The sequence below is a fragment of the Macaca thibetana genome, chromosome 2 (genome assembly GCF_024542745.1).
Source record: "Macaca thibetana thibetana isolate TM-01 chromosome 2, ASM2454274v1, whole genome shotgun sequence".
NCBI classification, from domain to species: domain Eukaryota; kingdom Metazoa; phylum Chordata; class Mammalia; order Primates; family Cercopithecidae; genus Macaca; species Macaca thibetana.
In genome coordinates this window covers 33,050,482-33,065,777 of record NC_065579.1, presented here as the reverse complement: position 1 = coordinate 33,065,777, position 15,296 = coordinate 33,050,482, and the positions used below count along the sequence as shown (strand labels likewise).

The 15,296-nt window shown below is 37.3% G+C and overlaps 1 protein-coding gene and 1 pseudogene across 1 annotated transcript in view; one reads left to right on the top strand and one right to left on the bottom strand.

Annotated features, from left to right (window-relative positions):
• Nucleotides 1-15,296, top strand: part of LOC126947030 (60S ribosomal protein L7a-like) — a 428,366-nt gene that overhangs the window by 258,098 nt on the left and 154,972 nt on the right. The gene's annotated exons all lie outside the window — the stretch shown is intronic.
• LOC126947046 (ATP synthase F(0) complex subunit C2, mitochondrial-like) lies at nt 8,656-9,078 on the bottom strand (annotated as a pseudogene).

The window sequence follows — 15,296 nt, the reverse complement described above, 5'->3', positions numbered from 1 at the left end:
TTATTCAACTTAATCTCTGAATTACTTTACTTAAACATTGTCTCTATTCTCCTCTTAAGAAAGCTAGAAAATGTCCAGGAGTCATCGCCTTTGAGGAGATAATTTTGAATGAACACTCAAGGACTAATGGAACACAGAGGTCAGATGTCCCCATACAGAATCTCTGTTTTTGCTCTTTACTGTACTTGAACCACCCAAAATTCAATACTAGTTGCATTCCCCAAAGGGAATTCACTCACACTCGAAGCATTAATGAGCAACATAGATTTTGTTGAAAATTTTGCAACAGAATAGACTTTACATCACACACCACAAAGCAAAATGCTCAAAAATTCTCATTTGACAAGTTATCCTAAGTCTCCTCTTCTCTTGCTGTTCTCTCTGGGAATTTGGCCTCTCTCTGGCAGGATGCCCCTCCAAAACCTCAATTCTTCACCATGTTATTGGGCTTTTCTCTTGGAAGTGTAAATCACAACCTACCAGAGTTGTCAACAAATAAAGAGCCCTCAAAAAGTGGAAGATTTTATCCTATTATTTCCTCACAATTTGGTTCACTATTGAAGTTTCTAAGTTTTTCATGGCTTAGCTATAATTAAGTACATATGGCATCACTTCAACTTGGCAACCACAGCTACTATTTTCTTGCTACGTATACTCCTATAATCAGCACCAAGAAGACAGTCAGGTTCCATAAAATGTATGGGTTTTACACACCTGTGCTTCTCAAGGAGGTAGTTCCTAAGGGAGTAATTTGAGGCCAAGCCACAGAGGACCCCATCAGTCTCAAGGAACAAGAGCCAAAGTAATTGGTGATACTTGTGAATTGATGACCAAAGCCAGAGACGGGCTGAATAGAAAGATTGGAAGCAAGAGGCTGGCCAAGAAAAACAAATAAACTGAAAGGACTCAGTTGTATGCAGGGGACACATCAGGTGCCACAGCACAAATACACATGACACAGTTTCTACTATGATCGAGTAGGAAAAAGAGATGAGGAGTATACAAATACCCCTGTCAATGAAATAACATTTTAATGACACAGACCAAAGAGGCTATGTGAGTTCGCAAGGCAAATACAAATTAAGAGTAAAGGGGGGAAAAATCTCCTTAGTACAAAAAGGAGAGAGAATTTCCCCATCCCTTTTCTTATTTACTTAGAAAATTTATAAATTCTTTCTCTGACTCTTTGAGATGGATGTGAATATTTTTAAAAGATAAATAAGCCTCTTGCCAGTTTTACAACCCAGGAATCTTTTTCTCAGGGATGTGGCACCCATATCTTTGAAACATAATCATCAAGGAAGACAGTACCCCCATCTCCCAGTTCCCATGGAAGGATAGGACTCTCTCTTTGGCAGGACACCCGGCTGTAAAGATATCAGAAGTTATAAAAAAAAAAAAAAAAGAGAGATACGAAAAGTTTATTTTTACTTTGGATAAAGTCTGTTAGCAAACATGAATAACCACCTCAATTACTAGGTGAATTTAGGATAAATTATGTGTGACAAAGGGCACGTCAAAGTCCCCTTACTTGAGATCTAGTTATTCTTATCTTGAGAACATGTGTGTAATGGATTGTATCTGTTTGGTTTTATAAAGGGTGAGCTTTCTTTCTGTCTTTGTGATCTCCTTAGCAGATTGCCTGTGATCCATATCAGAGTCTGGTTTAAACTTTATTCAATAATGAAACTACTTTTTTTCTTTCCTATATTTAGTGGGGAGGATTTTTTATTGTATTTCTCCTGAAGTTCAGGGTAGGAAAATAACCTTTTTAATGAGGTAAATATCAGATAAGAGAAGGTCTCCTGAAGGGAAGGCCTTGAAGATGGAGTAGAATGTTGACTGAAGGAAGAAAGAAGTAGGCACTTCAGGCTTAGCAGATGACCCAGTAAAAGACTTGCCTGTCCCTATTGTTGTAAACTTAAAGGCCACATTTAAGAGTTGTCTCAGAGGGGTTTGAAGTCCCATTGCTGATTTTTGTTGTTTCCTTATAATGTCAGGGGCAGATGGAGCAAAAAATATATACCTAGGAGAGCTTGCCCGTATGGGGAGTCTGGGTTTCCATTAGTATATTTCCTGAGTGCCCCAACCAAACAGCCCTGAAACAGAGTAGGATTTTCATCCTTTCCCTGAATTATTTCTCTAATCTTGTCATAATTGACTGGCTTAACAACACATTCTTTCCTCTGCTTTTTCTGTACAGCACAGCAAGTGGACAATACTCGTAAGTCATGACAAGTTAAATTAAAGAATGTGGCCAACTTAACAAACTCCTCTATAAACTTTTCTGGATGTTCTGAAAACTGGTCAAATTTGTACTTGTATAAAGTCAAATCAGATCTAGAAAATGCACACGTACTCTAAGTGTTCCCCCATTTCCATCAGCTACCTCCCACAATGGACACAGGTTTGACTTCAGGGGCTGATAGGGGACCCCACTCCTGGTGGTACTGGTTGGGCAGCAGGGTGTATGTGCTGGGGCAGGTTGGGTAAGCGGGAGGGTTGCCTGATGACCTTGGGGTAGAATCTTTCATTAGAGAACTGGTGGGACCTGAACCCCGCCTCAGAACTAGGGGACTGAAGAGACTCTGGAGAGGGTGTAGGCCTTTTAGGAAGAACAGCTCAGATGGAATCCCTTAAGTGTAGCTACCTGGTATCTGGAAGTAACATGAGCCAGTAAAGGGCCATACAAGCCTATACATAAGAGACCTCCTCCCATTTTCCTTCTTTTTTTATAGGATAAGTCCAATTGTAAAACAGCAGTATAATGTATAGAACCATGTTTAGGCCAAATATCTTGGTTTTCCAATTTATATTAAACCCAAATGGTGTTGCAATAGAAAATGAATTTATTTTTCTTTCAGCTGAATTTGAATTTGCTCCAATAGCCTAAAAGACATCCTAGCAGTGAGTTCTCTGGGATGCTTATCATTGTCTCCATGTCAAACAAGGATTTCTATTGGACACAAAAGTTTTTCTAAGTCTAGCAAGAGGGAAAACAAATGGGTCCTCACTATTTTCCTTTCAGATTTCCACTGCCTGCAGAGAAGATGTAACTGTAGGTAGCAAGGCATTACAAAAGTAGATTATAAGCATTTGCCAGTGAATTAAATATGAAAAGAAGTATTTTTATTAAGCAAAATGTAGAAGGAAAAGTGTAAATAAAGTGACAAAGAAAAGAAAATGCTATTACAGAAAATGATAACTTTAGATTAGAAAACAAGAAAAAGGAAGACCAAGAATTCCCTAGGATGGACCTGTAACTCATAATCCTAGAGCTAATGGCAATGCCAAAAACCCTAGAGCATCTGGGAGGCAGCCAACAATACTGAACGCTGAAAACCCAGAGTACCTAAGTGTTGGCCAATGGGGGGACCCACACCAAATGCTGAAAACCCCAGAGCACCTGAGGGGCAGCCACAGTGAACCCCAAAGGGCTGGTCAGGGCCACAGAACAATGTGACTCTGGCATCCCAGAGTCAGCAAAACGGGGACTTCTCACAACCAAGTGTCTTGCCTTAAACAATTGCCCAAATACAGTTAACAGAAAATCAAAGTTTAAAAAACCTCAAACAAAACATACAATTGAGAATTGAAAATAAAATGGCTGGCAGAGCAATAAAATGGAGTCAGAGGAAAAGCACCAGGGGAAAGGATGACAAGGACGTGCTTTGGGGTACCCAGATGATGCAGGACTTTAAACTGACCCTCTGGCTAGAGGCTTTACTCCCTGGCTCACTTGATTCAAGAGGAGTGGGGGCTGGGAGGGCAGAGGGACACTCATCCATCCACAGGAGGCAAAATGGCACTGACTGGTCTTCAATGTGGGACTCGGGTGAAAGTCTCTCCAGGTTCCCTCAGCCTGGGTGAGCTTGGCTGCCATGTGGCAGGGGAGGTGGTGGCATGGGGACCAGTGACCTGCCGGCCTGCCAGTCAGAGTAGTGGGTCCCACACAAGGCAGCGGCACTATGGCTACTTGCCTGTCCATTGAGCTCCACTGGCAGGAAAGATGATCTTAAAAGAGCCTTTGACTAGTGTTACAGCTCTGTAATGCTAATTGCCATCTCATCTCGTCATCTCTCGCTGATTGCCGTCTCTCATCTCTCCAATCACCATTTTTGCTGTCTTGCCATCCCACAGATTGCTGATCACTGATTGCCACCTTTTGCCACTTCGCCAGTCTCTATCTTGCCATTTCTCACTGTCTCTTGTCTGAACTCTTTGCTGACTTCCAATTTCCATCGTCTCTATTGTCTCACCACCTCTCCCGTGATTGCCACTGGCTCACCATCTTGCCACTGATCACCACTGTCTCACTGCCATGTCAGTCCCTGCCTCTCATTCACCATCTTTGTCCCTTCATGGTTGCCAGATGATGCAGGACAAGCAAGCCCCTAAACTGGGGATTAGCCCAGGAGGCTTCTTGGCATTGCCCAGGAAAGAATTCCAGGGTGAGCTCATAGCATTAGACAACAATCTTTTATTGAATGACTACTCCTTGCAGAGCAGGGCTAACTCATAGGCAGTGCACCCAGAATCAGTAACATATGGGCTCTTGGCAACTATATTTATACTCACATAAATCTACTTTTAATTATATGCAAATTAAGGGATGGGTCAGTACAAATTAATGAGTGGGTCAATGCAAATTGAGGGGTGAGTTATTTAGAACTTTCTAGGAAAGGGGTGATAACTTCTGAGGTGTTGCCATTGAAAGAAGTGGTAGCTTCTGGATCATTACCACGGCATTTATAAACTGTCCTGGCACTGATGGGAATGTCTTATGCCAGTGAACAATGAGGGCAGCTAGGGATTGCTTTTGTCACCATCTGCTAGTTCTTGCTGGTTTTTCCACTTTATCCTGTCTGGACCAGATTCTGTTTTGGTGAGCAGAGTTGTGACCAGGAAACAAGTCCTGCTGGTCTCCTACTTCAGAACTGGAATTTTTTCTTGATTTTTTCCAATGGATTGGAAAACCCAAATGAGAATTTTCTTTAAGAAAAGAAGGGCCGGGCGTAGTGACTCAAACCTGTAATCCCAGCACTTTGGGAGGCTGAGCTGGGTGGATAACATGAGGTCAGAAGTTCAAGACCAGCCTGGCTAATATGGTGAAACCCCATCTCTACTAAATATACAAAAATTAGCAGGGTGTGGTGGCAGGTACCTATAATCTCAGCTACTCAGGAGGCTGAGGCAGGAGAATTGCTTGAACCCAGGAGGCAGAGATTGCAGTGAGCCGAGATTGCACCATTGCAGTCCAACCTGGGCAACAAGAGTGAAACTTCATCTCAAAAAAAAGAAAGGAAGAATAATTATTACTTTTCTGAGTTCTTGCATATCTCAGGATGTCTCTTTTTTACTTTTGAACACCTATAACATTTAGGGAAGTATAGAATTGTTGGGTCAATTTGGTCAATGAGTACAAAAACAATACAATTGGATGTTGTCTTGATCTGAGAATTGGAGATTTCCAAATTAAGTTAGATTTTTATAGCTTTTGTTCTGGTGAACTATATTGCATGGAACATTAAACCCCAAGTGATTGCTGCTGCCAGAACTCTTCCTGGCTCTGCAACTAGTTAGTTTCTTCAATGACAAAGAATTCTGGAACACAATGAATCTCTGCTCATCTTCTACCTTTGCCATGTTTGGTGCTAGGAGTATTAATCTCTGAGTGAATATCAAAAAAAAAAAAAAAAAAAGGTGTTAGTAGGCAGGCGTAAGACCGGAGTCTGATTGTTGGTGTGAGGTTCGATGTTTTTCTATCCATGAAGCCCTGTATCCCAGATTTAGGAGAGAGGTCACTCAAAGCCTTTCTCAACTCTTTGAGGGGCTCCAAACTGTGTATTTCAGAGGGTGACAAGGAGATGAAAGATCTAGGATGATGCTCCTTGATCTACTCTAAAATGATATGCTCAGGAAAAATTCCACTCCAACTCTGACATCTCTTACTTTTATTTTACAGTATGCTTTCCAGTTTTTATCTTTTTCTGTTTTTTAAAGCTATTTTAATGAGAAGTCAGGAGGAGAAATATCAGGTCTGGCGGGCTGTTCTGTCACCATAGCAACCCAGAGCCCTCTCTAATTGTCTTTTGAACACACTGCTTATGGGGTATGATTATGTTGATGACTGTCTATGTCATTGGTAAAAATAAAGCTGTCAGTGTGACAATTTTTCTAACTCAAAGAATCTTCTGCCCTGAGGCTGGATAAAAGCTCTGATTCTCTGGAGGAACTGATACCCTGGGGTAGAAGTGTTTCCTGTGAACTATTTGTCATTTGTGAAGAGCTCCTGTCTCCAGGATTTCTACTTTCTTCTCCCCTGATAGATCTGTTGACTCCCTGGAAAGACAGGCAGACAAATTTATTAGTTCTTTGGATGGGGGTCATTTTTCAGAGAGAACATTGAAAAATTACACCCTAAAGATGGGCCTGAGCTTACATTTTAACACACTATTTTCATTTAGTTAGCCCCTCACCAACACTGCTTCAGTTGATATCTTAATCTAGAACTCTTGTTTGCAGACTATTAAACAAACTTACTAACTCATTTTACTGTCTCCACTCCTTTTTTTCCAATATTTATTATAAAAATGCTGAACTTTATAGTAGGGTTGAAAGAATTTTACAGAGTACTTTCCACCTAGATTCTGCCAGTAACATTTTACTCTACTTGTTATATCACATATTTGTCCATCTGTTTATTCATCCATCCATCTATACATCTTATCTTCTGATGCATTGCAGAGTTGCATATATGAGTACACTTCCCCCTAAACACTTTAGCCAGCATACCATGAACTAAGGTCATTTCTCATTCTTATTTATTTCTTTGAATAATTATGAAGTTGATTTTCTAATGTTTTATTAGTGTCGTACTTTCCCTTTTTGAAAAGTTTATTGCATCCTTCATCCATTTTTCTATTAATATGTTGGTTATTAGAATATTAATTTCTTAGAGGACTTTTACTGAAATTTAATTTTCAATTGTTTCTTTCTGAATAATTTCTTTATTATAAGACATTTATAAAACCTTACAGGAGCACAAAAATATAATATGAGACATCCATCTTTTCCTAACAACTTAACATTTGGTTGAATTTGCCTTGCAATGTTCTTTGTGCTGTTTTCTGAAATGTATGTTTTTTATGTTGTTAAATGTATCAATATTTTTCTGTTTAATTTTCTCTTTGGTGTAATGCTTTTAAATATTCATCTATATTTAAATATATTTATTTTGTTTTATATTTTTATTTTGTTAATGTTGTAAGAACATTTAAATACTAATTCATCTGGAATACTGTGGTGCATGCAAAGTGTTTAGACTGTGGCTTAAAATTTTCCATATATTTAAACAGTTCACTCAGCATTATTTATTAAAGAATTTAATCTTCCCCATTGACTTGAAACCACAAATTTAACTTCTATAAACTCTTTGGTCTTTCTTGAAAATGTTTTACAATGACTGAATAATCTATTATTTTATTTAACACATATTTGTGGTATATTTTAATACCTAGCATTTCTGTGCTCCACTGGTGGTTCTTCCTTTCAGTATTTTGTTTTCCTTCATGAATTACTTATTCTTCCAGACAAAAGATAAAATTACTTTGCCAAACTCAAAATTTAAAAAAACTCATTGATATTTTATTTGCTATTTTTTTGAATTTATAAATTAGTGTAGTGGGCCGGGCGCGGTGGCTCAAGCCTGTAATCCCAGCACTTTGGGAGGCCGAGACGGGCGGATCACTAGGTCAGGAGATTGAGACCATCCTGGCTAACACGGCGAAACTCCGTCTCTACTAAAAACACAAAAAATTAGCCGGGCGAGGTGGCGGCGCCTGTGGTCCCAGCTACTTGGGAGGCTGAGGCAGGAGAATGGCGGGAACCCGGGAGGCGGAGCTTGCAGTGAGCTGAGATCTGGCCACTGCACTCCAGCCTGGGTGACAGAGCGAGACTCCGTCTCAAAATAAATAAATAAATAAATAAATAAATAAATAAATAAATAAATAAATTAGTGTAGTGATAATTGGCATCTTTGCCACTTAGTTCCTCTCATCGAAGAATATAATTTATTTCTCTATTTAGTAGGTACTGCCAAAAAGTTTTCTTAGGTGATTGTACCAATTTATACTTTCATATAGTATGTGAATGTTTCAATCTTTACACATCTTTGCCAACTCTTAGTACTGTTGCCTTTTTCATTTTAACTATTCTAGTGACTGTGACATTGCTTATGGCTTTATCTGCATTTATTTGATGATTAACAAAATTATATGCGTTTTCATGTCCTCATTTGCCATTTGGATGCCCTGATTTTGATCAAGTATTTATTAAAATCTTTCCTCCGCTTTTTTCTATTGTGTTGCTTGCCTTTTTCTTTTTATTTTTTATAAGTTATTTGTACACTCAGGATTTGAGTCCTTTATCAGATGTATGTATTTCCACTGTCATCTCTTACAATGTGGCTTACCTTTTACTTTCTTAAAATTCATAATTGTTTTCACCTTATTAATACAGTATTTATTTGTCTTCCCTCTGTCAAACCCTGAGCCAACCACGTTCCCTGGGCTACCTGGGAATGTATAGGAAAAAAGAACATACAGGGCCAATGAGACATGGGAGAAAGAACTATGGGAGGTGGAGATGGCTCCTTTACATGGCAAAAAGAATGAGAGAGGCTACCATCAGGCAAAACAGCCCCATTACCTCCCAGAGGGCAAAACCCAGAATGGGATAGAATAGTTGTTGCTTCAGAGAAGGGTTCCTGGCATAACCAATGATGAGGCTCCCAAACACAATCCCAACCAATCCCAGCCCCAGAGCCAGCCCCCCAACTGTAGCAGCCCCAACCCAATAAACTTGGCTGCTGTGTCAATGTCTCTTGAAATTGCACTGGTTTGGAGCTGCAGCCAGGGACAAGTGAGATAAGGGGATGTGAGACTGCCAAGCTGCTGAGGCTCTCATCTATCAGTGTCTCTGTTCATTTCAGCACCACTGCAGATAGTAGACAGCTCAGCAACTGGGAGGTGCTCTTGACCAAGAGTGGATGGAGACATACTTGGAGCAGGCATACATTTTTAGGGGTAAGGGGCTATGGGAATACAGTTGCTTTCAGTGCAGGGAAGGCCGAGAGCAAAATTCATAATTTTAATGTAGCTAATTTATTAGTTTTTTTCTTTACGGCTAATGCATTTTGTATCTTGTTTAAGAGTTTTTTACCTACCCCAAGGTCATGAGGATATTTTTCATTTTATTATAAAATCTCATTGTTTACTTTTTATAATTGTAACTCTGATCTTGATTTTTGTTTATGAGGTGAGGTAGTGGAGAAAGGTAACTTTTCTATGTGCATTTACAAATGACCCAGTAAATAAATTTTTTAAAGGACAAAATTATAAGAATAAAAAGGAATGTTAAAGCTGCCTGAAGAGCTCTGCGGAGTCACTCTCTAGCAAAATGACCATAATGAGTGAAAATTACATTTAAAAAGAACAACTATATAGTAATTACATTAAACAAAGATATTAATCTTCCAATTAAGAGGCAGAGATTGGTAACATGGACTTTTAAAAATCATTATTTAACTTTATCCTGTCTACAGGAGATTAATTTTAGATTCCAACATACAAATATATGGAAAGTAAAACAATAAGAGAGGATACATCATGCAAAAGCAACCATTAGAAAGTTGAAGTGTCAATCCTAACATAAGATCAACTTTAAAACAAAAACTGTTACTAAAGAGATACATTTGATAATGATGAGTCATTATTTATAGAGTATAATAATTATAAACATATATGCACCTAATAACAGAACCCGCAAATTCATGAAGCAAAAACTGACAGATTCAATAAATAGATAATTCAACAATAATAGTTGGAGATTTCAATACTCCACTTTCTATAATGAATAGAATAACCACACAGAAGGTGAATGAGAAAATAGAAGACTTGAACAACAATGTAAACCAACTATACCTGACATGCAGTTGTACAATAATCCACGAAATAACTGCAGAGTACACATTCTTCTCAAGTCCATAAGGAACTTTCTCCAGAATAGGCCATGTTGTTAGGCCATAAAGCAAGCCTCAATAAATTAAAGAGGGTTAAAATCATACAAAGTGCATTCTCTAGCCAAAAAAGAATCAAATTAAAAATCAAAAACATAAAGAAAAAAATTTTATTCACAAATATATGAAAATTAAACATCAGACGTCTAAATATTCAAAGGGTGAAATACAAAATTTAAAATACTTAGAGATGTATTAAAATAAAAACACATTTCAAAACTATGGAATGAAGCTAACATCATGCTTAGAAGGAAATTTATAGCGGTAAAAACCTATCTTTAGAAAGAAGAAATATCTCAAATTTATAACCTAAGCTTATACAAATCACTGGAAAAAAGAATAAACTAAACTCAAACTGATAAAATGAAGGAAATAGTAAAGATTATAATGAAAATTAATGAAGTAGAATACAGAAAAAATATAGAAAACTAATGAAGTTGAACATTGTTCTTTAAAGAGATTAACAAACTTTAAGCTAGACCGACCAAAAAAAAAGAGGCATGACAGATTCCTAAAATAAGATATAAAAGACAGAGGATAATACTGAACTTGCAGAAATAAAAAGGGTTATAAGGGATATGATAAGCAGTAACTATATGCTAACAAATTTGATAACTTAGATGAAATGGGCAAATTCCTAGAAGACACAAACTGCAAACTGACTCAAGAGGAAGTAAAAATCCTGAATAGATTTAACAATAGATTGAATTAGACATTTAAAACTTCCCACAAATAAAAACAGGCCCATATGGCTTCATTTAAATTATACCAAATGCCTAAAGCTAAATTAACACCAATTTTCCACAAATTCTTCCAAAGGAGGGAACACTTTCTGACTCATTCTATGAGCCCAGTATTACCCTAATACCAAAACCAGGCAAACATATTACAAGAAAATAAAAATTTACATCAATAACCCCTAATAGTGCAATGGCAAAAATCCTCAGCAAAGTACTATCATACCAATTCAGCAACATATGAAAAAGATTATACACCATTACTGAGTAAGATCTATACCAGCAATTTAAGGTTGGTTTAACATCCAAGAATCAATGTAATACAGCATATCAATAGAATAAAGGACAAAAACGACATGAGCATCTCAATAAATACAGAAAAAAATTTGACAAAATTTGACAGTACCTCATGAAGAAAATATGCAACAAATAATAAGTAGAAGATGGGATTTCCTTAACTTGATAAAGGGCATCTTCAAAAGTCTCATAACTAACATACTTCATGGTGAAAGACTGAGAACTTTTCTCCTAAGTTCAGGAATGAGACATGAATGTCCGCTCTCTCTTCAACTTCTATTCAACTTTGTACTGGAGGTTCAAGTCAGGGCAATTAAGAAAGTTTTTTTTTTTAAAGTATTCATTTGGAAAAGAAGAAGGAAAACCATATATATTTGCAGATGATATTATGTATAGAAAATCCTAAGGAATCCACTAAAAGATAATCAGATAATAAATTAGTTCAGCAACATTGCAGGATAAAAGATAGATTCATTGTTTCAACAGATTAACATAAAAAATCAGGCCAGGAGTGGTGGCTCATGCCTGTAATCCCAGCACTTTGGGAGGCCAAGGTAGGAGGATCACTTGAGCTCAGGGGTTCGAGACCAGCCTGGGCAATATGGCGAGACCCCATATCTACCAAAAATACACACACACAAATTAGCTAGGCATGGTGGTATGCATCTGTAGTACCAGCTACTTAGGAGGCTGAGCGGGGAAGACGGTTTGAGCCTGGGAGGCAGAGGTGGCAATGAGCCGAGATCACACCATTGTACTCCAGTCTGGGTGACAGAGCCAGACACTGTCTCAAAAAAACAAAAAAGATAAATTGTATGTCTGAGTATTACCAATACATAATAGGAAGAGGTCACATGTTCATCAACTGGATGATCCAATTTTATTAAAATGGAAATACTCCCCAAATTAATCTATAGTTTCAGCACAATCCTCATCAAAACTCTAGCTGGCCCCTCTGTAATAATTGATGAGCTGATCCTAAAATATGTATGACAATTCAAGAGACCTAGAATAGCAAAAAACAATTTTGAAAAAGAACAAAGTTGGAGGGCTTATACATTCTGATTTCTAACCTTGTAGTAATCAAGACTGTATGGTACCGGCATCAGCACAGACATATATTAATGGAATAGAATTGAGAGTCCATAAATAAACCCTCTCATTTATGGTAAATTTATTTTTAACAAAAGTGCCAGGACAATTCAGTGGCTAAAGGATAGTCTTTTCAGAAAATAGTGCTAAAACAACTGGATGTCCACATGCAAAATAGTAAAATTGGACCCCTACCTCATACTACTAAATACATGCAAAAATATACTCAAATTGATCAAAGCCATAGACATAAGAGCAAAAGTTATAAAATTCTTAGAAGTTAATATAGGTCTATATTTTTATTAACTTAGAATAGGCTGATTTCTTAGGCATAACACTAAAAGTGCAAGCAACAAAAGAAAAAACTAGACAAATTGGACTTTATAAAAATTTCAGACTTTTGTGCCACAAAAGACATCATCAGAAGAGTGAAAAGACACCCACAGAAGAGGGGGAAATATTTGCAAATCATATTTATGATAAGGAACTTGTATCTAAAATACACAACACCTCTTACTCTTACAAGTCAACCATGAAAAGAAAGCCCAATTAAAAATGGGCAAAGGATTTGAATAAATATTTCTCCAAAGAAGATATACAAATGGTCAGTAAGTACATGAAAAAATGATCAATGTCATTAGCCATCAACTAAATGCACATTAAAACCACAATGAGATACTACTTTACACTCACTAGGATGCCAAAACGTTAATGACAAGCTATTGAACCCTTGTAAACTACTGGTGGGATTGCCTGGGACAGAGCTGCTTTGGAAAATAATCTGGCAGTTCCTCAAAAGGCTAAACCTCGATGGAGAGTATTAATTTCTAGGTCTTCCATAACCAAGCACCACACATTGAGTGGTATAAACAACACTCAAATTCTGGAGGCTAGAAGTCTGAGATCAAGGTGTCAGCAGGGTTGGTTTCTTCTGAGACCTCTCTCTTGGGCTTGCAGATGGCTGTCTTCTCCCTATGTCTACACATAACCTTCTCTCTGTATCTATCTGTGTTCTAATCTTCTTTCTTATAAGGGCACCAGTTACATTGGATTAGAACCTATCCTAATTGCTTCATTTATTTTAATTACCTCTTTAAAGATCCAATCTCCAAATACAGTCACATTCTAAGGTGCAAGGCAGTAGGACTCCAATATATAAATTTGGAGAGGACACAACTTAGTACATGACAGAGTTTCTGTATGACCCAGCAATTTCATTCCTAAGCGTCTCAATTTGTTTGATCTGCTATTTAAAAAAATACCATAAACTTGGTGGCTTATAAACAACAGAAATTTATTTTCCACAGTTTGGAAGGCTGGGAAGTCCAAGGTCAAAGTGCCAGCAGATTTTATGTCTGGTGAGGAACCACTTTCTAGTTCATAGGTGAAGCCTTCTTACTACATTCTCAAATGGTGGAGGAGGCAAGGCAGCTGTCTGGTGCCTCTTTTATTAGGGCACTAATCCCATTCATGAGGGTTCTACCCTCATGACAATTACCTCCCAAAGGCCACACCTCCTCATACCATCACATTGGTGATTAGGTTTCAACATATGAATTTGGGAGGGACACAAACATTCAGACCATAGCACTAGGTATCTACCCAAGAAAAATAAACATGTGTTCCATACAAAAACCTTTTCATGAATGTTCATAGCAACATTATTCATAATATCCAAGAAATGGAAATAATCCATATATCCATCAACCGGGAAACTGATAAACAAAATATAATACTCATTCAATGGAATATTCTTCAGCAGTAAAAAGTAATAAAATACTGATACATATTTTAATCAGATGAATCTTGAAAACATTAAGCGAAGAAACCATTCACAAAGCACCATATATACTATCGAGTCAAAGAGTAGATTTATGGTTACCCAAGGTAGGAGGGTGGGGAAGTTGGGATGAAATGGTGAGTGGGTGCTAATGGGTACAGATATTTTTGGTTGGGTGATTGTGATTTAAATATTCAAAAATCGAGTGTGGCGATGGTTGCACAATTCTGTGAAGGTACTGAAAACTGTTGAGTTGTATACTTTAAACAGCTGAATTATATGGCATGTTAGTTATGTCTCAGTAAAGCCATTACTAATAAGATAACACCACTTCCTGGAAATAGAAATGCTATTTTAATAGCTAACACATAAATAAAGCCATTAGATGTTAATATAGGCCCCAAAAATCTGCTGAAGCATGGATTCCATTAAAACACATGAAGAAACTAACAAATAGAAAGCCATGGAATCCAGAAAACAGATCATCAACATAAGACAGAGCCAAAGTATTCCCAGTACGATGGTGAAGGGAGAGAGCTATACAGCAAGAGCAGCTCCAAGTAGAGCAGAAAGTCTTCAGGAGAGATGGAGGAGAGACAAACCTGATAAAATAACTCATGTACCTAATAAAGTGAGAGGAGAGTTACACTTAATACAAAATTTGGCAATGAAATGGCGATGCATGTATAAATGACAGTCAAACAAAACAAAAAATAGAAGTGACTATTACTCCCAAGAAAACAATAAATTGCACACAATATATAAAACATGGCTCTGTTAGGAACAATATTTGCATAGTCATAGTAATATAGACACTAAACATTGATCTTATTTAAATAGACAAAATTATTTGGAGGATGATAAGGGAAATGCAGATGTGGTTAAGACAGCCTGTAAAGAAATTCTATAGAGAATATCTAAAACTAGAAAACAAGAAAGAGATGCATGAGAATATTATACAAAAATGAAAGAGTTGAGCATGGTTGTCTTTAGAGCGCATGAACTGGAGAGGCAAGAGGCAAGACAATTTTATCTTCTGTAGTAACCTTAGTAGAATCAATTGACTTTTTAATCTACATACATGGAAAGCCTTATTAAAAATTAAAGTTAAATTTTAAACAGAGAAAAGAAATACTATGTGGCAGATTTCCATTTCTATCAATATTATGTGCTAGATACACTGAAGGGAAAAATCTGTCACTAAAAAGCATCTAGTAATATTGGGTGAAACTCACTAACAGTCTTTTAATTCTATACCTGAGTTTAAAGGAAGTGAGGGGAATCCACAAAACAAAACCAAAAAGAAACTAAA